Below are 25,025 nucleotides of genomic sequence, written 5' to 3' on the forward strand. Positions count from 1 at the left end.
CGATGTTAACAACTGAAGGTTGTAGTGTCATCACTGCTAACACTATAAGTATTGTCCTGCACTGTGCAAACTGCCCTATGCCTGGGTGATTTATATAGTTAAACAAGATCAATTACATAAATCAGTCAAAATGATAGGCATGGATTAGATCGAAATAAGTGAAAGGTTCAGTAATCTCATTCTCATTCCTCTAAAATGATTTAGAGATTTTTAACAAGGGAACTAAGAGTCTTAAAAGGCTGTAATGCAATTTCTCCACTAATGACAGGTAACATCAGCACTGAACGGAAACAGACTGATAAAGAACCAGTTCCAAGCTTTAATGTTTTAGCATGCTATGTATATAAAATGTGGGGATTCTGAATGTAAATACAGTTCGGTGAGGACTTCTAGATTGCGTTACTGTTGAAGGTCATGTTGTATCTTATTCAAAGGATAAGTTTCCTTGCATTTGCAGTTTGACTGAAGATCTTGCTGTCATGACAACTTGTCCATTCTTAACATAGTAGAGTTATTAGATGTGTCCCTCCACTCTGGTTTTTTGAGCATCATTTTTAATTGGAACAACCCCCATTCTTAATGTTAAAGCTGCAAGGAGTGTCAACTTTCATTATTTTATTTATTTGTCCTCCATTTTTGTGAAATGTGAAAATTTCTGAAAGAAATTTGGAAGTAACTGCCATGAAAGAAACAAATGACAAGATTTACCTGCCTGAAATAAACTAGCGCACAGGGCTCCAGATGGCGGAAAGCCATCTCTTGCCAAACTCCACAAAGCAACTGCAATTTCCCCTTTATGACAAGGAGAGGACCATGATGGGCTTTTCACCTGAAAGCTGGGTGACACCGGCCTGGGAGAGCATGTAGCCGTGGCAGGCTGGGAAATTAAAAAGCTGCTTCTGCTAGTGGTTGTGCTTGCTAGTTCTTGTTTGCTTCTTGTTGTTGTAATTTTAGTACATGACATGTTCATTATTTAGGTAGTACCTAAATGTCACTTAGACCAGGGCGGTTATGTTGCTGAGGAAACTACACCTCTGACCCCTTCATGGCCTCCTTGAGAACACCTCACTCAGGTGCTGGGCCTCTAGCCATCACCTCTTTGGGTGGAAATGTGTACATCTCTCTGTAGACCAGCCATTCAAACTTCAATTTCCTCCTGAAACTCACTTTGATCACCTTAGTAAGTCTGAGTTTAGTTCAGCACCTGCTGTCCAGTTCTTTCCAAGGGGTTATGACAGGATTAGCCAGTTATCATCCAGCCTTCATAAAGCAAAAGTATTATAGACAAAACGCCTCTTGAAAACAATAAGCAACTTGCATGGATGCCTGTCGTACCAGGTGCCACCCATCTTCCTCCTGAAGACCTTGGTAGGTTTCAAAGTCCTTCAAATCCTTTCTGCTGGGTCTGTCCCTCCTGTCATAGCCTTACAGCTGTTCTTGGATTGGGTGAGAATGACTCCTCTTCTATATCAGGCTGGTTACTTCATACAATTCTGTTTTCTGGGTTGTTTTAACTTAGTCAAACCAGTATGCAGTTTCCCTCAGTGGGTGGTACTTATGCAGACTTGTCTATCTGTTTCATAGAAAGGTAAAGCTGGAAGGGACCTCGACAGATCATCTTGTCCAGCCCCCTGAACTGAGTCAGAACCCAGACCATCCCAGACAGGTCTTTGTTTAACCTGTTCTTAAAAACCATAAATTCTCTTGGTAACGTGTTCCAGTGATTAACTATCCTTACAGTTAGAAAAACTGTCCTTAATATATGACTGAAATCTCCCTTGCTGCAGATTAAGCTGATGGGTTACATTGAACCATTCTTTTCCAGGATCATAAGCATGGACTTATGTTTACAAACTTCTGGTTTCTTTGTGTATTAGAACAGCTTTTGGTGCTTTTCCTGAGCATCTATTGATGAGGCATTTTTTGACCTGCCTTTGTATTTTTACATTTTATTTATTTATTTATTTATCTCCACCCCTCCCCCGAGCATTTGTTATTTGAAAGGGCAAAAAAATTAAATTGCAAAATGATTGAACTGAGTCAGAACCCAGACCATCCCAGACAAGTCTTTGTTTAACCTGTTCTTAAAAACCACAAATTCTCTTGGTAACGTGTTCCAGTGATTAACTATCCTTATAGTTAGAAAAACTGTCCTTAATATATGACTGAAATCTCCCTTGCTGCAGATTAAGCTGATGGGTTACGTTGAGCCATTCTTTTCCAGGATCATAAGCATGGACTTATGTTTACAAACTTCTGGTTTCTTTGTGTATTAGAACAGCTTTTGGTGCTTTTCCTGAGCATCTATTGATGAGGCATTTTTTGACCTGCCTTTGTATTTTTACATTTTATTTATTTATTTATTTATTTATCTCCACCCCTCCCCCGAGCATTTGTTATTTGAAAGGCAAAAAAATTAAATTGCAAAATGATAAAATTTGACAAAAAAGGCTGATTTTTTTCTACCAAACAATGTAATTTTATACATTTTCTGATTTTGACAGTTAAATGTTACATTAAAGATTTTGCGACTACTGTGGGTCATGTCAATGAGCATTGTCAGGCACTTCTAAAGACCTTGTCAAATTATCATCCATTTAAGAAAAATACTAACTTTGCTTTTACATTTCTGAAGACATCTAATAAAAATGTCCACTTCAATAAATCTCTTGAGTGGGGAGAGTATATCGGGGATGATGGTTATCATCTGCTTTTGTGAGAATAATTCGCAACAATGATAGACAAGAAGCAGAGTAATGGTTGGTATTGCTTTGATTAAGGATCTCTTATAGCTGCCATTCAACTTCATTCTATAGGGGTTCCCATATTAGCTCTTTTGAATTGCATAAGCTGAATTTTGGTGTAAATGTTGGCTCACTTGAAATTATTTTTTTACCTCAAATCATCAAAATTCTTAAAGTTGTTTTCATTTATGGGCAGCCCTAAAAAACAGTATCGATAATTTTAGTTGATGCTTTGAATAAAGTACCGTCCAACAAATGAGTGCTTTGATGTCTATTGCTCTCTCCTATGCTTTCTTTACCTAGAAAGAAGTTACTGTTAAAAACAAAAAAATTATTTTGGAATCATAACCAAAGATTCTACTAGAGGAGTGATGCACAAGTTTAGGGACCAAACTGATTATTTCAAAAAGATCAAAGGCTACAATCAGTTCTTCATGTGATTGTCAAACTGGATTCCACTTCTGATTCACATGCACCCCATGCACATGAGATTGGATTATTTTGGTCAGCAGTGTCTGTTGAGGCTCATGCCTGCACCCTGGATGGATGTATGGATACACATACGATGGCTTAAAGATCAAAGTAAGCCCAATTGTCCCTCAGTTCCTTCTTGGAAGCAAGGCAGAAACCCTGTACTGTACATTTTCTCTAGGTACGGTACACTTTTTTCCTTAGCCTTGTCTATAATATTAGATAGTACCGTTTCTTTTTCTGTAGCATTGGCATTTTTCAAAAAACAAAAGATTTTCTGTTCAAGATAGGGACTTCCCTGGTACTGGGATTTAGCCTTTATGGCAATGGCTGAGTCCAGCAAAGCAGTTAAGACTTCGTGTACCCAGTCATCAGAAAGGGGTATAGGGAATTCCGTTCCCACACTGAGTACAAACATAGGTCACCCTACCCGCGGCCTGATAAAATGAGGGAAAAATCTCAAGCTGCTTAGCCAAAACGCAGTTTGCAGCCCAAATCTGGTGCCTTGGATACCTTGACACAGTCCCGTTACAGAATACACGATGCCATCTGAGACAACAGTTGCAATTCACCCAGTATCAACCTCTCAGTACAGATATCAACTCAGGGCTTCCTGGCTCCAATCTTTGGGCATACCAAGGGAGATTCAAACAGTTAAAGACCTCCCATTTTACAGCTATTGCCTGTAACATGTACTGATAAAGTCTTACATTTTCTGAAAGATTCAAGAACCACTCTCAGCTTATTGGGAGTCTACTCACTAGTACCTAGGAGAATGCTAGGTCCCAAAGTTTCACTAGACAGAGGCCCTCTACTTATTACTGTAAACCAGAGGTCATCAAAGCTGACTAAGAAGAAAATGTTCCAGTGCAAGAGGCCTCTTCCTCTACTGCACACTTTGCATCTACCTTGCAGCAGCAAGTTTAGCAACATCACCAAAAGCCAATCAAAACCACTGGAGGATTTATATCCCTCTTCCTCTTCCCACCCCCCTTTTGTCAACTGCCTTTTTTCAAGTTCAAGAGACTTGGAATCTGATTACCTCAGATCAGGGGAATTTCGATATTTTATATATATATATATATAAAAAATATTGAAATCCCATATATATACCATTCCCATAATAATATCAAAATCCCATATATATATATCATTCAATTTTAGTCACTTCCTTCCCCCACCCACCCACTGCTCCTCAGAGACACCTCTCATGAGATCCGTTTAATGCAGGAAGTGTATTTCCTCCTGAATCTTGGAGCAGTGGAATCAGTGACCCTGGAATTCAAGGGAACGGGGTGGTTATTTCCATAACTTTCTAAACCTGAGGATAAAAGGGGCTGATGCCCAGTTCTAGGTTTGAGACTTCCCCACAGATTCAGCCACCATTTCAAATTCAGAATGGTAACTCTGACCTCCATAATCCCTTCTATAGATCCCCCGGACTGGTTCATGGCATTCAACTTGCAAGATGCGTACTTTTATATCAAACTTGGCACACAGGAGATATCCTCAGTTTCCACACTGTGAGGACCTGTTATCGATTGGAAATTTCTAACTTGTGATATTCTTCCTGGTCCTCTTCTCTCTGGTGGTCACAGCCTGCTCATCCTCATCTGCTGCTAGCTGTGTAGAATGTGACCTTGTCCTCTTGCTTCCAGTGGTTACAAAGAGCTGAGCCTCCTCTCTGATTTCTTCCTTAATTTCTGATTCCTTAGTGGCCAGTTCCTTTCTTCCTTGAAGCTGGAATAGCGATGCTACCCAAATCTGGTTGTCCAGGAACTCATCAGCTTCTCTGAGGCTTTAGCATCTGTACCTGCCCTTCCAGTCCAAGAAACTTGTCTTCCTACACAGTCACCCAATTGCACTTTATACACAGTAAGTCCCTTTTGACTTCAGACAGGAAAGAAAACATTGCAGGTCATAATCACTGTTCCAACTCTGGCGGTCCTGTGGTTGAGTGTAGAACTGTACCTAGAAGAAAAGAAGCCCCTCTCACTCCATCTCCAAACTCCCTCTGAAACTCTCATGTTTGCTGCCCTGTTTGTGGCTCATAAGCTCCCTAAACCTCCCTTCTAAGCTCAGGTGGTTCAGAATAAATGGAAACCACCCACCAACTCTAGTGGGGATTACCCTGAGGTGACAAGAGTCCCTAGCAGGCTTAGAGTCAAGGTAGGTGGGATCTATGCTTATATCCCTCACAGGTCCTGGTGCAAAGGACATCTCAGGAGTGAAGAAGGACATGCTGGGAGAGGGGAAGGGGTTTGGTTGGTAAGCATGGTGTGCCAGCCATCCTCAGCTTGTCTGTAGTTCATTAAGGACACACACTCAGCTGTCACAAGTTAGAGCTATTCTCCAATTGTTCTAAACTGCTCTGGAGCTGGGGCAGGAAATTGGGGAGCTGAGCTGGTGCTAAGCTTTCCCTACCTCTCCCCCACCATGCTCCTGGCGTGTGTGGAAGGTGAGTCATCCTTTACTAGGTGCTCCCTTGGGCTAAGGCAGAGTCACTTGAGCAGCTACTCTACTGTCCCTGGATTTCCTATAGCCTGGCAAGGAAGCAGGCAGTGGAGCACCTATAGTTACACTCCTTCCCCTGCAAAGTAATGGGCAGTCATTGAGGGTGCTACTGAGCTGCTGGTGCAGGAAAGGGTTGGCAGCTCCTCAGAGTATTCATGGCTCCTGTCAGCTGTACATAGGGCTTCCGGCAAAGTGGTGCAAGGCGGCTGGGGCAGCAGTGCTTGCTACCTCTTCCCCCTGATTAAAGGGCTCTTTCAAACTCTTCAGTTTTAAATCTCAGGGTGTAGCTCAGCAAGCACATTTTCTATACATAATCAAATCCAGATTCTTTAACATGATTGATTTTGGAGCTGCAGTTTAGAGTAATAGGAGCCATAAACTGGACAATCTTGCATTACCGATTTCCTTCCTTAAAATATAATGTGTCCTATGTTTTCTAGATCATTTGACTAATTGTTTCAGCCCTAGTTGGCGGTATATATACTATCCCTCCCTGTGATGGAGAAATGATCCTTCTGTCAGGTACTGCCTCCTGGTAGTCGGCCTAGCAGTTGGAGTGGAGGTCAAAGCCAGAGGTAGGGTCGGGACTGGGCTCAGGGCAGCGCTGGAACTGAAATCCGAGAACAGGCCAGGATCAGAACTGAGATCAGCGTCCATAGCCATGCCAGAATTAATACCGTAGCCAGAGTCTAGATACAGGCCAAAGAGCAAAGCTGAGTACTTGGAGCCTGAGGATCCAGGGAGAGTCAGGAGGTAGAAGCAGGGCTGGAGTGAGGTCAGAGAAGTGTAAGGACAAGACTAGAACAGAGCTCAGGCAGGAATAGGATCAAGAGTAGTCTGGAGGATCTGTTACACTTCAAGGCAGTAAGGCAGTTCCTGGCCAGGTAATGTTGTTGCACAGTCTGATCTGCTATTTTTGTGGGGTTGGGGAAATACCTGAGCCTTGCGGGGTCAACAGACCCAGGCTGTGCTAGGGGACAGGCTGCTGTTGCATGCTTTGAAGGCTGAGTCACCGCAGGCTCTGTCAGAAGGGTAAGTCAGTGCAGCTGAGATGCTGCATGTCTGAGTGAAGACTCACTGCAGCTCTCTTGGAGGGATGGCTGAGCGAGCAACACTGGTTTGGCTCTGGGTTTGCCTCACATCCTCCCTCATCCTAATAGGCAAAAAATGCTGCGGAGCTTTTGCTGAAGATTTGAAACTGTAGCTCAACAAAGACTAAGCTAAAAGAGAGGCATCTCTCCCCGCTTCTGCGCTATCAGGTTTGTGCTCCTGAGATTCTTAGATTTCCTCTTCTAAAGCCTCAGACTACTGAACCCCCAGAAGACCCCGGTCATGGTACCAATGACCAAGTGCTTTGCCAAGTTATTTTGCAAATTAATTTACTAATTACATTTCTGAAACTGATCACTTTTCATGGTTAATTTAACCAGTGGAAAACTGTACTTTAAACATTGTGCTGCTACAGAATACATATGTCTTATGAATATAATTACTTGGAGCACAGCAGAAACCAGAACTTTGAAGAAAATAGATATTTTTTATCATATATAATGAGAGTGAACAGGCTGTACTCTTCACAGTTGCCTGGGTAACAAGGATCAGCAGCTTACCTGGTTCATTCTGTTACGAGTGGACGAACATATACTAATTTCCCTGTCTGGGTCCAGTCCAGTTGTAAGGCATCTTATGGGGGAGGCAAGAGCCAAAAGCAGATTAAAATCTGTCTGCTGCATGGGCACGGAGACAAGAGGAATCAAGAAACTGAGAGCTTACATGAGGAGATGCTAGGTATACATGCGATTTAAAGAGCTTTGCCCACCATTTTGTTACTTAAAATTGCAAATTCCCTCATAAGGTTTACTACCACTGCCCATCACTGTATGTGAACTGAGGCTCTGATTGGATTTCCAGCTGCTTCTGGCTGTCCATGTGATAAGTGACAGTGTAGTTTTTCCATCTGCGCTAGTCAAGATTGTAAACATTTATTTTGGGTGCAGACCCCACTACAGAGATATATGCTTTTGTTGTCTCCAGACTAGATTACTATGTGGGGCTATACCTGAAGAGCATTCTGAAATTTGAGCTGGTAGGGACTATGTGTATCTGCTTTCTTAATGTTACTTCCTGCAGGGAACACATCAGAGCTTCCAGCATCTGGCTATGTGCATTTCAAGGTGTTAAAGTCCTAAAGGGCTTGCAAGGTCCTGGCCTTGGGAACCATATCTCTCTCTTTGCATGATACTGCAGCAACTGAGATCAGCTGAGCCCAAGTTTGCCTGATCTTCAGGGCATATTGCAAGGCCCATTTCACTGGGCTTTTGTGAAGAGGGATGGGTTAAAGGTGAAAAATGCAAGATTGATCAGTTCTTTTGGGCTGGGTTAGATGGGGAAAATGTTTTTCTTGATATACTGATCCAGTTTGCAACATTGAAATTTGCTTTATTGAAAATAGTTTTTATGTGTGACTAAAGCCTTAAGGAGAGCAATTTATGAATGTAAATAAACTCTGTACCTCAGGGGATCTTTGCAGCTCAGTGTTTCCAGGGGTCTGAGAAAACAGAGAGCCATTGTAAGGAATGCAAAGGTAAACCTTTACTTAGGCCTTGTTTGCATGGAGAAATTGACAGGAATGGTGGCCACAAGGAGGAGTTATTCCAGAATAGTTTATCCTGCTCTGTCTATCCTGGTCAACTTCCCTGTGTGGACAAGCCCATTGGCTGTTGTACAGAGGTAGATACCTTTCCGTTCTTTCTGGCCTTTTATCTTTCAGACTGACTAGCCAAAGGATCTCCATAAAACAAAGACTACAAAATCATGGAATGGATTGAAAAGCCTGAAATTTGCCTCTTGGCTTAATGTTCCAGATTTCTCTCTGTCATTTGACTTTTCAAAATTAAATAAATAAAAAATAAAATGATATTCCATTTTCCAAGCAAGTCTAGACAATTGTGGATCTCTGCCTTCTTTGCAGCCTGCCTGGGCAGGACAATCTTGGTCCTATTCCTGTCTTCTATTCAGCACCGCTTTGTAACTGTATCTCCAAAACCCGGAAACTTTTTGGAGGAAGTTTTAAGGGTCTGAGTTTCAAGCTGAAAGCTTGAGGCTTGGTGACATTGACAGAGGAAACACCAACACCAGGAATGTGACCAGTCTGTCCACACATGATGCAGATCAACATAGTCACAAACCTGCAAAAATAAAGAGCAGCAGACCTCTTTTCCTTGCCTTCCTCCCAATCCCCACCCTCGCAGTTTCTAATGCAATCCTTGTTTCCAGGTTGGGAGTGAGGATTTCTCACTTTCTGCTCACTTAGTTAGTAAATCCCTCTTCCTTAACATTGCTTGAGGACTGCATCAGCCTGCCCACTTGTTATTTTCCCTGGTAGCTTCAATTGTTTCCTCAATTTCTCCTCATCTAGACGGAAAACTCAGGGGAGACATTGTATTGGAAGCTTAAGCTGCTACAGGAACAGAGCAGGGTCATGAAAACTGCTGCCCTTGCCTTTGTATTCAGAATTCACTGTTTGACAGCATTCGGACTTTCTGTGCAATCCTAGCTAAATATATTCCAGAGAGTTTACCTCCTTCAATTTCCGCTAGACATGTTTGTGCTGCCCCAGGGAAAGCCGTAGTGAGTAAGGATTGAATTTCAGAAGATCTTGCCCCCCATTTTAGGGGCCAAAGTAAGTGGCCAGATTTTCAGAAGCACTCGGCATGTGTTGTGCTGAGCAAGAGCTAGGAGCATCACAAAGGAAGCCAATGGGTGCGGTGCACATTTGAAAATCTGGCCTCAATTGTGAGTACCTGAGCATTTGTAAACTCTTGAATATTTAATCCCCACGTGATTTAACACAGTAATTAGAGACGGGAGCTGTGTCCCCAGGCATACTGCAAGCTCCCCCAGACAGCTCTACTACTGAGCCTGTGACACAGGGAGACGCCCGGTGGGAGTTTGTCCCCAGCAAAGACTGCCAGTCATGCCAAATAGTGCTGCCATTTTATGACCAGAACAAGCACTCCCGAGACACTGCCCAGCTTCCATTTTCCTTTGTGACCTAAACAGGATCTGACTCCTGGACCTCCAGAGATGAAAACTCAGTATGGTATTGTTTTTTCCAGGAGCTTTAACAGAACACCATTTGCAAGGGTCAGTTCTTTATTCTAAACAACCTGTCCTTGGCCCTGCCATTGGATACTCAGTTTAAATCCACGGCTTACCTGTTACTTCCCTCTTCAGGAAGTCCACAGAGAATCTAGAAGGACTGTAACATCTTATTTGTTATGACAGTCTTGGCTGCTATGGTAGCAAACTGAGCTGTTTTGCAAGTCGTGCTCCTGCGAGTGAAAATATAAGTGTCACAGTGCTCCACTTCCCTGTTGTTCAGGCTGTTCAAAGCCTGCATCCAAACCCCATAAACAAAATCTGATAATAAATAGCAGCTGACATGACTGAAATGGAAAACTCTGCAGTGGAGTGTTTAGAGGTTTACTGGTTCACGCAGTGCCATGGCCTCTTTAGCAGACTCACTTGCAGTGCCAGACAATTGCATTATGGGCTCTTGCTCTCTGCTCCTAACCTGACTTTGCTTTCAGAGTTCTAACAATACCTTTTTAAACATGGGTTCTCTCTTAAAATGATGTGTTTCAAGTGAAGATGCCATGAGCATAGGAAGTAGAGTGCAGAAGACATGGAAACGGTGGTGCCTGGCAGGTAAATTACTAGGTGGGGATTTACCAAGGACTAGGGGGGAAAGGTTTCTGCGAGCAAACTGACAGTGTGCTGCTGCAGTTTGAATAATTCATTCAGACAGGTCTGGTCCCTGCTCAATGTCAGCCAAGCAATAGCTATCCAGAAAACATGCTGCTGTACTTACTTTTGGATTCTCCCCTTACCCTTCTGTCCTCTTTAGCACTTTGTAAGAACAGCTCATCTCTAGTACAAAATTTGTGTCCAACCTGCACTTGAATCAGCACAAACTTCTCTGTTGCAATGTTTAACTTGCTCTTAGCCAAAGGCAAAGTGGAAATAATCTCTGTAAACTGAACTCTTGTAACATTACACATCAGACCTAGGGTAACCCATCGTTCCTAGAATGATGCTCCACACAGCATTCTAGGGATGTATTGTAATAGAAATGAATTCAGCCTCTAAAGCGTCGGTAAAATGGAAAAGTTGAGTCCGATTTTACTGATAGTCTTTTGTTAGTAAGACCATTAGTTTAAAATAATATTGATTTTTTATTCTGAGCATCATAGTCAATTTCAGACCAAGATTGGATGTATCCATTGGCTGGACTAACCATTAAGTCCAGTATTAAAAAGTTAGCGGTCTGTTTTAAAAATAATAACACAGGCAGTCCCTAGTTAAGTGTGATGGAAATTTAATTGACAGACTACCTTAATTTAAGTGATTGTTGCAGCTCGTTTCTGGATGAAAGCAAATTTCATATATTGAGAAGTATGTTTTTTTTCTTTTTGGATGAATGAATCCCTGACCTCAAATGAAATTGCATAGAATGGTTTCTGCTGTCATTTAAACTATTCTATGTTAGAAATAAAGTACATGTCCCTGTTCTGATATAGTAGCTAATTAAAGGAAAGCTGTCAAGGTAGACAAGCCCAAAATGTGTGTCCCCGTGATAAAAGAAGTAGTCAGTCTTTCCATAATAAAGGCTACAGTCATGTTAAATTCTTTGATTGCTAAAATGTTTGACCCATCAGTGATGCCTATCCAGGGCATCTTAGAATCCTATAAATTACAGAAGTAAAGACATATTAAGTCAGCTAGCTTATCCCCTGCTACTGCAGGATTTTTTCCCCTACAGTCTGTTTTCTATTATTTTGTTCAGTGTTGGAGTTTCCAGTAATTTCCCTTGATGTTTTTCCAACTTCTAATAAATGTTGCACACTTTGTTGCACTATCCTACTTTTAAGCCTGCTTGCTGCTTTGTTGTAACTGGTGTTGGGCCATATGATATTGACAAGAGTTCTACTCACCGGCACTGAAAGGAACAGCTGGAATTTGGCAGGTATTTCTATTCTAATTAGATTCTTGTACTGCCCTCCTTGCTGTAGTATTTGAGCACCTGCTAGTAGCGCAGAATAGCAATGCTGGGTTTCCCTGAGCTTTTTTCTGCCAGTGACAATACTACTATAGCTAGTACTAATAGAAATAGGAATTGTCATACTATGTCAGGCCAGTGGTTCATCTATCTCACACTGCTTTAGAGGAAGGAGCAAGAGTCCTTGCAACAGACAGTTTGTTATGGAATAACCTGATCATAGGGAAAGTTTCCTCCTGGATTATGCCCTGAAGCATGAGCATTTATTATATATTTTAAAACTACCCCAATCGGGACCTTTGGACACTATTGTAATAAAAGTATTAATTTGCACCTTTCTGCTAAACATCTCAGTAATTTACTAGAGCTGGATGAACTTGATCAGCTGAAACTTTTTTCACTGAAAAATGCAGATTAGGGTCAGCTGAAACATTTCATAAATTCATGTCTATTTTGACGAATTGGTTCAGTCAAAAAAAAATCAGAAGTGTTGAAATGGTTCATTACAAGCTTTCCAAACTAAGCATTTTGATTTTTTAGGCTAGATTTACAAGAAAATTTAGGCTCCATTCACAAATCTGAGAAGGAAGAGGTGCCTTCTCTCTCCCCCCAAATAGTCAAAGGGTTAGGGCACCCATCTAAGAGGTGGGAAATCCAGATTCAAATCCCGCTCTGGAGAGGGACCTGAACCCAGGTCTCCTCCTTCCCAGATAAGTGTTCTAACCTAGTGGCTCTCAACCTTTCAAGACTGATGTATCGCTTTCAGGAGTCTGATTTGTCTTGCATACCCCAAGTTTCACCTCATTTAAAAAATACTTGCCTACAAAATCAGACATAAAAATGCAAAAGTGTCACAGCACACTATTACTGAACAATGGCTTACTTTCTCATTTTTACCATATAATTTATAAAATAAATGAATTGGAATATAAATATTGTACTTACATTTCAGTGTATAGTCTATAGAGCTGTATAAACAAGTCATTGTCTGTATGAAATTTTAATATGTACTGACTTCACTGATGCTTTTTATGTAGCCTGTTGTAAAACTAGGCAAATATCTAGATGAGTTGATGTACACCCTGGAAGATCTCTATGTACCCCCAGGGGCACACGTTCCACTGGCTGAGAACCACGGTCTAACTGGAGGGAGGGGAGTCTCTGTCTCCTGTTGAAGCCGTTCCACTTTGTGTAAGTAATTAAATATTCCTTGAGTCAGAAGGAGAGCGTGAGAATAACTCGACACACTGGTGGTGAGTGCCCTCACCTGGGGAGGGCACCCTCTTGGATCTTGCCCTTTGTTCCCAAATTTCCTTTGTGTTTATTTTTAAAAAGCTAAAATGCCAACAATTTAAATGATTTTTTTTCAGAATTTTAATTTCACTGAATTTTTTTTTTAATGGTTTCAGGCTCACCTGAAACTATTTTGTTTTTGATTGTTCAGAACTGCTGGCCAACTGAAAAATGAGGTATTTGCACAATTCTGTCTTAACACTGCTGACACATTGGCTTAGAACTGAGAGGTCAGCAGAGTTGACCAAGATCATTATCATGAATCAGTGGGAGAGCTGGCTATAGAAATCAAGAATCAGGTACCAATTTTCTATTATGCTATGCTGTTCAAAAAGGAGTAAACCAGGCACTTGTACCTCACGATGTTTCTTCCATCCAATGCTAACTAGGTGGAGTGATCTGGATGGGCTGAATTTCCTTCCCAGACTGTTTCCATGTTGTTAGTTGCTAATATGCTTGTCCCCTGAAATGGATAGCATGATAGGGAAAATCTGATAGCTGCAGGAAAATATTGAACATGTGCCTAGAGGATTTTAGATGGCCTGTTAAATGCATAGAATGTAGCTTCTTGGCACACATTTCCAGCTTCACCAATGTATCTGGATGCAGAAATCCAACTGTTAGCCAAAACACTAATATGTCGGTTTATAAGAAGTTTGAGAGGAAAGTACCCTGTCAGCCTGCTGGAGTTGTCAGAAATGTGTGAAGTTCCCAAGGGCCATTTAAATAAAGGAGGTTGTGTAGGAGGGAAGCCAGATGGCAGTAGCTGCTTGTGTGGAGGTTGATATGCCAAATAACTTTTTACATCTTTAAATGTGAAAGTTTTGCCTTTGACTTTTAAGTAAGAGACGTTGAGAATTATCATTCTGAATGATTTTCAATTCTTTTTTTCGTAATTCAGACAGCAGGATTCACTGTAGCCGAGGGTCCAGACTGCTCGTCAGATGCCCAGTACTTAATCTGTGATCTGGGCTAGCTAAAGTACCATTGAAAGTTGTGGAATGAGGAGTTAATTCAGATTGGCAGCGTCTGCAGAATTTAGTGAGTTGTGTGTGTCCTGGCCAAATTCCAAATGGGTAATTAGATTCTACCTGCCTAAATTTCCCCTTGTACTTCCTTGAAATCCCTCACTAAAAGCTGTTTTATAATGTTGCTATATGCTGTTAATTGGCTACTGCATTCCACCCTAAAGGCAATTGCATCTCAGTGGCAAGTGAAATGACCTGGTGTTTGTGTTGTGGTGATGTCCATGTAATAAACTGTAAAGCCATGTGATCTATTGTTTTCAAAATGCATGTCTCGCCTCCTGCCCTCTGCCTACTGATTTATTTGTGCTAGCCGTTCTTCTAAAGTTCTACTGCCAGTTTTTTTGGAAAATCAAATTCTGTTTACAAGAGTATTTACTTTTTACCTGACATTTAATTACTTCTGGCTAATTTATCAGTAGTTCTCCATCAGCTTCTCTTTTCAGTGTTTCTTTCTCTTTATTGAATGTGTAGGGCTTCATTAATAACACATTAACCATCAGTGTCCATGATGGGTAATGTGTCCTGAAGGTTAAAAAAAAATCAAGTCTTGTTTGACCAGCATAGAAAGCAGGTTCCAGACCTGAGGGCCCTCTGTGGAAAATGCCCTGCCTCTGAACTTGAAATCTAGGGTCTATGAGGGAGTGTAACCAGATAATCAAAACTGGCAAAGTAGTGCACAGGGATGTATGCCGTCTTGAAGGTAGCTAGGATGCAAACCGTATGCCATAGGACTTTGAAGAAGAAGACCTGAAGAAGAGCTCTGTGTAAGCCTGAAAGCTAGTCTCTCTCGCCAATGGAAGGTCCAATAAAAAAGATATTATGGCACCCACTTTGTCTCTCTAATGGGACTTTATAGTTGAATATCAATGCCTTCAATTACAAGGTGAGAGTTTGTCTGTTTAGTGGGTACACTTGGGCACATATTGTGGATCTCTTCTGATCACATGGATGTTTGAAAAGTTGGCCCCAAAAGCTCTCTCACTGTGTTTTATCATTCAGCTCTCTAAAATGAATACTGCAGGATGCTTATACTGAAGGAAGAAATTATACAAATTCTCCTACACTTAACTGCATTTAGTAGACAATTCTGTATCTGTTTGTTTTTGTGCTTATGAGGCTTGTGAACATTCAGTAAATTCGATGTAACTTTACCTCTCTCCCTCTCCTGGTATACATATGCATGAAGCTATTTAAAAAAACCCTTTCAACTATGTACTATAGATTAAGTACTTCTTTTCCAGAAAATTGTAAACTAACTTACCGTAATTATTTGGGAGACCTGAAAAAAAAGTCTCGACTTTGGAGACATCCTCCTGTTCTATTCACAAGTGGCAAGAAAGAGCAAGAAAGGCTACAGAGTACAGTGGAGAGTTGCAAACTTGTTTTCAGAAGCTAAAAACAACACATTCATGACCATCCCACTAAAAGATCTGTAGATTTGAATATGTAACATTGCTGCTATTCAAGAAAACTTGGTAACATCCTTATGGAGTCTATGGTCTGTGAACTTTGTAATAATTAATAGAATTCACTGCAACATAATCTGTGAGTGTTTGAACTGGATCACCATTTTTGTTCACTCCTTTTTATTGGGGACCCCTTGAACTGTCTCTCTGCTCTATTAGAATGCAAGTTGGTCCTAGGAGAGAAATCTAAAAATAAAACATGTCATGGCTTTGTTAACAAATAATGAATAATGAAAAATTGGAAAGATATATGGCATTCGATATGTACAGTTATGTTGCTGAATCCACTCTTATTTCTAAGTATGAAAGAGCATCTGTGGTATAAACCTAAACTTTTTATAAATTCTGAAAGACTTTAACTCCTCCTTCAAGCATGTTGCAACATCAAGTTGAATCCGGTCCACTCTCCATTACTTGTGTCATTCTTCAAAAATGACACAGAATGGCTGTAGGCTGAAACACAGACCTAAGGTTTATTGCTGACTCTAGACAGATTTCCGGAGTAATCTTGTGCAGCATTCTTCACTTGGATATCTGTATCTCCAAAATATGTATATTAATAACTCACAACCTCACGTTAACTGCGGAGTCTTAATTCATTAATATTTTGTACAACCCTGTGAGATCCATAGTTAGAAGGTGCAGGAAAAGTGTTGAGTAATTTATTATTAAATAAATACAGTAGACTAAATCAATTAACCTTAATGAGGAAGTAGGTAGTTCCATTGAACTTAATTGGACCACTGCTGTGAAGAAGAAGAAAAGCAAGAATTGGCTTCATGTGGCTCTAATAATACCTAGAATGTTTTTCATTTGTAGATGTAAAATCACTTTACCAAGTGGTATCATCCCCATTTTACAGATGGGGAAACTGGGGCACAGAAGAGCAATGACTTATCCAAGGTCACCCAACTGGCCAGTGGCAGAGATGGGAATAGAATCAAGTATGCTGAGTCCCAGGCCAGTTCGCTATCCACTAGGTCACACTGCTTCCTTCCAATTATAATCTGTTAGTTTATTTCATAGAGACTTCAGGTTAGGTATGCCCATTGGCTTTCCTGTTCAGACACTTGAGCTGTCCTCGTCAGGGCTATTGGTCTTGAATTCTGATTCCTGACTGGGCTCTCTGCTCAGCCTTCTGTGATTATTTGTATTGTACTGTAATTATTAGTTCTGTAACAGTATACTGCTGTGAGTAGGGCAGTCCCATAAGCCAAACCCAGGGAATTAGTAGTTTGCAGGCACTGTAATAGTTAGGGTAGCAAAAGGGGATGAAATGATGCATCTTAAAATTTTGGCTACTAGGTGAAACTAAGAAGATTTAAACAAAGCCTTGGTGTCGTTAATAAAACTAAGGTTATGGGTAGTATGCAGTTATTTGTCTGTCTGAATTTATGAGGACTTTCCATAAGAGACATTTTTCTTCACCCTGTTTCCTTTTCCTCAGAGTGAATGATTGTTCAGCTGCTGACAGCTGGCAATGCGAACAGCACGCAAAGAGTTCATAAATGTAACTGCTTTCAGGAGAGCTGTTTGTATAGGAAAATGCTCAACAGTGGGAACTGGCAGGCAGGATATTTAGGTTGTAAAATAAATATAGTTGCTTAAGGAGTTGTCTTCGTGCTGTTTAGACCTTCTTACTCACTGTCTGATAGAGGCTGAAACTTTAGTGGAAAATCATTTGTGAGCTTTCTCCTCAGTTACTTCATCTTCTGCTCTGAAGTTTGTAGCTGGATGTAGATGTGGACCCGCTGCACACTATATGCTCTGTTACCTCTTTATAGTGTTGTACATCACTGTATAACATATGGCTCTTCTAGACTGATCAGCTGATGAACTGATAAAGGAAAAGTCTGTGGTATCTAAGAATTCCTTGATAGGGAATTCAATAATTCTCTGTACATTTCTATGAACTGGCACCATGTTGAACTATCCTAACGTCATTAAAGTGAATTAAAGACTCCTATTGACTTCCATGGCTTGGGATCAGAACCCAAGCTGACAGAGAGAGATGGATATTTCTCCACTCAAGGCTATAAGACTTCCCCATAAGGTCAATAAAGGAGAAAAATCTCTTTGTTGAAATACATTAGTCTGCTTTCAATAAACAACCACCTTATACAATTAGGGTAAAAATGTGTTGTTAATATTTTTAAAGTGTGGGAATGATTTACAAACTTAAAAAACACAACTAAGGAAAAAAATAGGGGAATTTAACTAGTCCACATTTCTCCTGTTGTTATAGATTTGACTTCTTATTTACATTCTGTTTCATTTTAAAATAATGATCTTACTTTTAATAGGCATAAACTTGGACTTACACAGCATTGTGATTTATTTACTGTTCATTATTTGGATATAATTATTACAATATACACCATAGATCACAATATAAGCACTAGAAAAGTATGTGTGTCCATCGTATCACGTGACTCATGTCAGAGACCAAGATGTGGGCAGTTGGGTCTAGGGGTTGGAGCAGGAGTTTGTAGCCAGGAATAGGAGCCCAAGGTGGGAGCCAGAGTCATATGCCAGAGTCAAGGGTCAGAGCTGGATTACCTCAAATAAGGCAAAGCTGGATTCAAGCCTAGAGCAGCACTGAGTCCAATGCAGGGGCAAGGCTGGGAACAAGCAGGCAGGAACTATCACCGCTATGGGCGAATGCTTTGAGCAGGTGCTGAACTGCTGCTACTTGGGGGTTAAGAGCTGGTCAGCTGACGCCAGTCAGGGAGCCTACTGCAGACCAGCTGTGCTCTTTAGGTTGCCCAGAGACTGGCTGTGCTGCAGTGCCTGATTCCTGACATTAGCCCATCTTGCGTGTGTCTCCTAGAGACCTCGGGGACCAGTTTCTCAGGTTGATAGAACTCTTGCAATAGGTCTGGAGCATGGATGTTCTCTACTCGTTCCCAAGACTGTTTGTCTAGACCGTAGCCTTCCCAGTCCACCAGGTACCGGATTTGAGCAACTGTAACCTGAAGGCCACTGGTTTATCCATTCTGTAATCTTGAAAGGCCCCAGCTTTTGGTAGTATAGTTTGGCAGAAGGGTAGCTCAATTTAAAGTTTTGGATAGAGAGATATACCTTGTCACCTGTGGCCAGATTGAGGGCAGCCCGATGCTCTTGTTCCATGTGGTATTTATAGTGTCTTTGGCCGACTGCAGGTGTTCCTAGAGTCCTGGTGTGCTCGGTGTAGATGGGAGGTTAAATCTGCAGCAGCTGGTACTGGGGAACTTGCAGGTAAGTCTGGGTGGAAGCAGGGGTGGAAGCCATAGTTTGCAAAGAATGGGCTATATTGAGTCAAGGCATGAGTTGCATTGTTTATATGCAAATTCAGCATAGCACAGCAGGCGCAGCCAGTCATCCTGGTGCTAACTCAGAAAGCAGCACCGATACTGCTCCAAGATTTGATTGACTCATTCTGTTTGCCCATTAGTCTGTGACTGATAGGTGGATGAGGCGAAGGACTCGATGACAAGTAGTCTGATATATTCCCACCTGAATTGGGAGATGAATTGGAATCCCGGTCTAATACGATGCCTGTGGGTAACCTGTGTTAGCGAAAGACATTTTCCAGGAATAGCTGTGCCATCTCCCATATGGTAGGAACAATACAGGATGAAGTGCTCCACCTTTGTTAGGAGGCTGATGACAACCAGGATTATTAAGTGTCCCTGAGAGCAGAGCAATTCCACAATGAAGTCCATTGATAAAATAGACCAAGGCTGCAGAGGTGTGGGCAGAGGCTGGAGGAGGCCTATGGGTTTTGACCATGGGTTCTTGGTATAGATGCTCATTGGCCTGGATACCAGAAGCTGCTCAAGACCAGATTCCAGGTCTTCAATTGGCCAAAATGACCTGCAAGCAGCAAATCCTGGCATAGTTTCAATATTTGAAGCCTAGGTTGTCCCTCCAGAACATAAATTACAACCCTTGACATAGAGAAGGCCATTCTGAAATCAGAATTCAGAGTCAGGTTGGGTACCTGCATTGTTCAGGGTCTGACGGACGTGGGTTGTGCATGGGACATTGAGGAACAGGGAATGGATGGAGGACATCAGACTGCTGTTGATCATCCCATTGACAAAATTGGACATCTTGAGCACTGTGGCAGGAGAGCTCTTTGCCAGGTTCGAGATATTCAATTTTCTGGGATAGGGTTCTCATCCTTGGGTGATAGGTTACCAGAATGTCGAATTGAGTGAAGAAGGGGGACCAGCAGATCTAGCATTGTTTAAGGTGTCTGGCAGTCCATAGGTTCTTGTGGTCTGTCAGGATTTGGACTAAGAATTGAACTCCTTTTAGGAGGTGACACCTCTCCTTCAAAGCGACTTTGGTAGCTGGTAGCTTCTTGTCCCAAATATTGTATTTTTTTCCACTGGGGTTAGCATCCAAGAATAAAAGGCACAGGGGTGGAATTGGTTGCAGGAGTCCACATGAGACTGCATCTATGGCAAAATTCTAGGCATTGGTCTTGATTGTAAATGGTTTAGTGGGATCTGGGTGAATCAGGAAGCATGCTGCAGTGAATACCCTATTCAGTCAAATAAAGGCCAACTGAGCCTTCATGGACCAGGTGAACTGGGCTCCTTTTGCAGAAGCGCCATTATGGTTGCAGCCTGGCTAAGGAATCCTTTAATAAATCACCTGTTGAAATTGGTGAACCCAAGGAATCGCTGCACCCTGTATACATCCTTGGATGCAGCTCACACAGATATTGCTGCCATCTTGTGCGGAACCCTGGTTAGTCCCTTGGGCAAGACAATTTATTCCAAGAGTTCCACTCTCATGTATCAGTGTTCTTGTAGAAGTGGTTTTGGCAGAGTCTTTCAAAGACAGTGCCTGACTTTTAGAGAAAGAGAGGATGTTGGCCAGATAAATTATGACAAATTGGTCCAGCAGGTACCTAAAGACTGATGGGTGACCTCCAGTAAGGTTTTTGCATTGAATTTTTATTTTTCTGTTTTGTTTTGGGGGTTTTTGGTCATTGTTTCACCTTAAGAATACATGTGCTTGCCTATAATGGGCTGAGGGGTATCTCATAACTGGTGGCAATTACAGCTCTTCATAAGCTTCAAAGAGAAAGCAAAGTGCAGACACTGGGCTGTTTAGACAGTCTGGGAATATCATAGTGTAGGTAGGGAAATGTGTAGCCTGGAAAATATCCAGGTCAGGAGGGAGAGAGATGTGGGTCTATGCCCAAGAAAGACTACTGAGGAACCTGGAGCTTAGAGTGAGTGCCCTGGAGGGACCATTGAAGGGAAATACAGGTGCAGATGCCCTGAATTGTAACAATATCTATTTTCCTATCTGCAAAATAGGTAGAATGCTTACCAACCTTACAATAATTTTTTATGGTAACTAACTAGTTAATGAATTGTAAAATGAACTGAAGATGTTAAAATAGTAGCTAGTGAAGAATTTCCCATCCACATCTTGAACAGAGTTGGAATCCATTCTGGATGACAATAATTAAAATTTAAACTCTCTGCCTGTTGACTAGAGCTTCCATTTCTTAACAGTACAGATTGTAGACTCTGAGTTCACATCTAGCAACAGGGTCACAATGTTCCTGGATGATTAACTGTGGTTGCTAAGTAACCTCATGGAAGTTTCTCCATTGCAAAATCATTAAATCACGCATCCTTTTTAATCTCAGCAACAGTGCAGCAATTCTTTCCGTAATTACCAGTGTGAAGATTAGGATGCTGCTGGCCCATTTAAGAGAATCATTTAATTATTTGTTGCTAATTTCAAGCATCCACCACCATGTTACAGTGCCGTGCAATCTCTGGCAGCAAAAGGTGCTCTCAGACATGACTATTTTTCTTCAAAGAAGTTTTATTCCTCGGAAATCATATTGAGATGATGATTTTGGCATTTTTTCACTTTGTGTATTTCAAACGTGTTAGTCACTATTACACCTGGGTACCACATTACAAGATTAAAATATGTCCATGAAGATGCCTAAGCTTCACTACTTCATTTCTCCACCTCTTGATGTCTCCAGGAATAGATATCTTTCTGGAAGAGATGCTTTAGTCAAACACGAGCTATTGGGGTGAAGATAGGGATAAATAGATTAACATGTATGGCCTGTGTTATATGGGAGGTCAGACTTGACCAAATGGTCCCTTCTGGCCTGCAAACCTATAAATCTCTGTAGTTAATACTTGAATCATAGAAGTCTAGGACTGGAAGGGACCTCAAGAGGTCTTATAGTCCAGTCCCCTTTACTCAAGGCAGGACTAAGTATTATCTAGGCTATCCCTGACAGATGTTTGTCTAACCTGCTCTTTAAAACCTCCAGTGAAGGAGATTCCACAGTCTCTCTAGGTAATTTGTTCCATTGTTTAACTAACCTGACAATTAGGAAGTTTTTCCTGATGTCCAACCTAAACCTCCCTTGCTGCAATTTAAGCCCATTGCTTCTTGTCTTATCCTCGGAGGTTAATGAAAACATTTTTTTCCTTCCTCTTTGTAACTTTTAACTTTTTTATGTACTTAAAAAGTGTTATGTCCCTCCTCAACCTTCTCTTCTCCAGACTAAACAAACCCAATTCTTTCAACCTTTCTAATAGGTCATGTTTTCTAGACATTTAATAATTTTTGTTGCTCTTCTCAACTTTCTCCAATTTGTCCACATCTTTACTAAAGTCTTTTTATAGATAGGCACTATATTTGTCCTTTTCCAGTCCTCTGGAATCTCCCTCATCAGCTAAGACTTTTGGAAGGCAATTGCTAATGGCTCAGATATCTCCTCAGTCAACTTCGTGAGTATTCTAGGATGTATTTCATCAGGCCCTGGCGACCTGAAGACATCCAACTAATCTAAAAAAACAGGAGTACTTGTGGCACTTTTAGAGACTAACAAATTTATTTGAGCATAAGCTTTCATGGGCTACAGCCCACTTCATCGGACGCATAGAATGGAACATATAGTAAGGAGATATATATACACATACTGAGAACATGAAAAGGTGGGAGTTGCCCAACCAACTGTAAGAGGCTAATTAATTAAGAGAAAAAATGTTTGTAGTGATAATCAAGATGGCCCATTTCAGACCGTTTGACAAGAAGGTGTGAGGATACTTAACATCGGGAAATAGATTCAATGTGTGTAATGGCTCAGCCATTCCTAGTCTCTAGTCAAGCCTAAATTGATGGTATCTAGTTTGCATATTAATTCAAGTTCAACCATTTCTGGTTGGAGTCTGTTTTTGAAGCTTTTCTGTTGCAAAATTGCCACCTTTAAATCTGTTACTGAATGGCCACAGATGTTGAAGTGTTCTCCTACTGGTTTTTGAATGTTATGATTCCTGATGTCATATTTGTGTCCATTTAGACTTTTGCGTAGAGACTGTCCAGTTTGGCCAATGTACATGGCAGAGGGACATTTCTGGCACATGATGGCATATATCACATTGGTAGATGTTCAGGTGAACGAGCCCCTGATGGCATGGCTGTGATTAGGTCCTATTATGGTGTCACTTGAATAGATATGTGGACAGAGTTGGCATTGGGCTTTGTTGCAAGGATAGGTTCCTGGGTTAGTGTTTTTGTTGTGTGGTGCTTCAGATTGTTGTGGTATTTGCTTCAGATTGGGGGGCTGTATTTCCCCATGTTAAGTATCCTCACACCTTCTTGTCAAACTGTCTGAAATGGACTATCTTGATTATCACTACAAACATTTTTTCTCTTAATTAATTAATCTCTTACAGTTGGTAGGGCAGCTCCCACCTTTTCATGTTCTCTGTATGTGTATATATATCTCCTTACTATATGTTCCATTCTATGCATTCGATGAAGTGGGCTGTAGCCCACGAAAGCTTATGCTCAAATAAATTTGTTAGTCTCTAAGGTGCCACAAGTACTCCTGTTCTTTTTGCATATACAGACTAACATGGCTGCTACTCTGAAACCTGTAGCTAATCTAAGTATTTTTTTAACTTAGATCTAGAGGTGAGGTGTGGGGGTGCATGCAGGAGCACGGCCCTCCCCCGCAACTTTTCAAGCCACCTCTCACTAGGATGCCCAGCAGCAACGAGGCAGCAGCTCCCCCTGGTGGCAGCACTCACTGTATGTACATGCTGAGCTGAGATGGAGGAAGCAGCAGGGCACCTGGCTGATGGCTGAGCTCCCTCTCTCCCCCATCCTTCGCTACATGGGTCTGCTTCTCCTTCCCTGCTGCCAGAGTCCCAGAGCTTCCCGCTGCCTGCTTTGCAGACTGCCCACTGAGGTGAGTCGGGGTCATCTTCGAGATCGGGAAGAGGAGCTGCGGCGTGGTGCTTAGTACCAGGCAGCTCAGATGGAGCCTCCAATGTGCCTATCAAGAAGAACACAATTTGGGTGTGTCATGTTTCCCTCCCCTCAAACAAAAAGTTCCAACTTCTTGTTAACTGAGACAATCCAGCCCAAAGCACCATTCCACCCTGGTGCCACCCACCCTGATGGTGCATGGGGGCTCTGCATCCCTACTGTGTTGCCCCTCTCCAAGGGCCTGGGCAGCCACAGGACAGAGAACATCAGGAAGAGGAGGAGGTAGTTGCTAATGTATATTGTGAAGACCAAGACTATAACAGGGTTCAAAAAAGAACTAGATGAATTCATGGAGGATAGGTCCATCAATGGCTATTAGCCTCTGTTTGCTAGAAGCTGGGAATGGGCAACAGGGGATAGATCACTTGATGATTGCCTGTTCTGTTTATTCGCTCTGGGGCACCTGGCACTGGCCACTGTCAGAATACAGGATACTGGGCTAGTTGGATCTTTGGTCTATATACATATCAAGTTTCAGGGGATGAAGGCAGAGGCAACATATGGGGAGGCCAGAACCTTTCAATTGCCCCCCCCACCACCACCCGCCATTATGTGTCACCTCTCCTCAGATCTTACCTCATTTTTACATTGTAATGTATTTATATAATAGAACAAAACGTATTGTTTTAGAAAGTCCTTGATATGATGACAAAATATCTAACAAAAAGAAGGTAAAACAAGGAGAATCTGCTTTATGGAGATAGGTCCAGTAACGTCAGAAAGGCAAACTACCAAACTTCTGGCAATCTTAAACTGGCAAGGAATTGCAATCTAACTGCCTTGCAAGCATGGCTGCTTTTGTCTCTATCGAAAGTGGGCCAGTGTAACACTATCTTCTTCCTGCAGTGGTGAATTCTCCAACCTGGACCCATGTAAAGTGATTGGGGCCAGGATATAAAATCCAGCCTCTTACAAACACTCCTTTGTTAGTCCTACCTTTATTACAGGAAACATGACACACATCAGTTTTTTATGTTTGTAATCATTGTATTCCTTGGTGTAGCAAGAAGGGGCGTGTAGCAAATCTGGGACTCCAGTTAGAGGGGATATTTAAGGAATAGCAGAGAAAAGGGTATACAAATTAGTGGCTTGATCCTGTCCCTTTGAATTCAGTGCGGAAATTCCCATTGAC

At 41.6% G+C, this 25,025-nt stretch overlaps 1 protein-coding gene and 1 long non-coding RNA gene across 3 annotated transcripts in view; one reads left to right on the forward strand and one right to left on the reverse strand.

The window, feature by feature from the left end:
* The window catches only part of LOC123376478, a 111,449-nt gene extending 101,385 nt beyond the window's left edge, over nucleotides 1–10,064 (reverse strand). Inside the window, exon 1 of the long non-coding RNA XR_006581802.1 lies at nucleotides 9,947–10,064. This is a non-coding gene — a long non-coding RNA (uncharacterized LOC123376478). The remainder of the gene's footprint in view (nucleotides 1–9,946) is intronic.
* Nucleotides 1–25,025, forward strand: part of ATP10B (ATPase phospholipid transporting 10B (putative)) — a 235,171-nt gene that overhangs the window by 116,056 nt on the left and 94,090 nt on the right. The window lies entirely within an intron of this gene.

This window comes from Mauremys mutica, chromosome 8, assembly GCF_020497125.1.
Source record: "Mauremys mutica isolate MM-2020 ecotype Southern chromosome 8, ASM2049712v1, whole genome shotgun sequence".
Taxonomy (NCBI): domain Eukaryota; kingdom Metazoa; phylum Chordata; order Testudines; family Geoemydidae; genus Mauremys; species Mauremys mutica.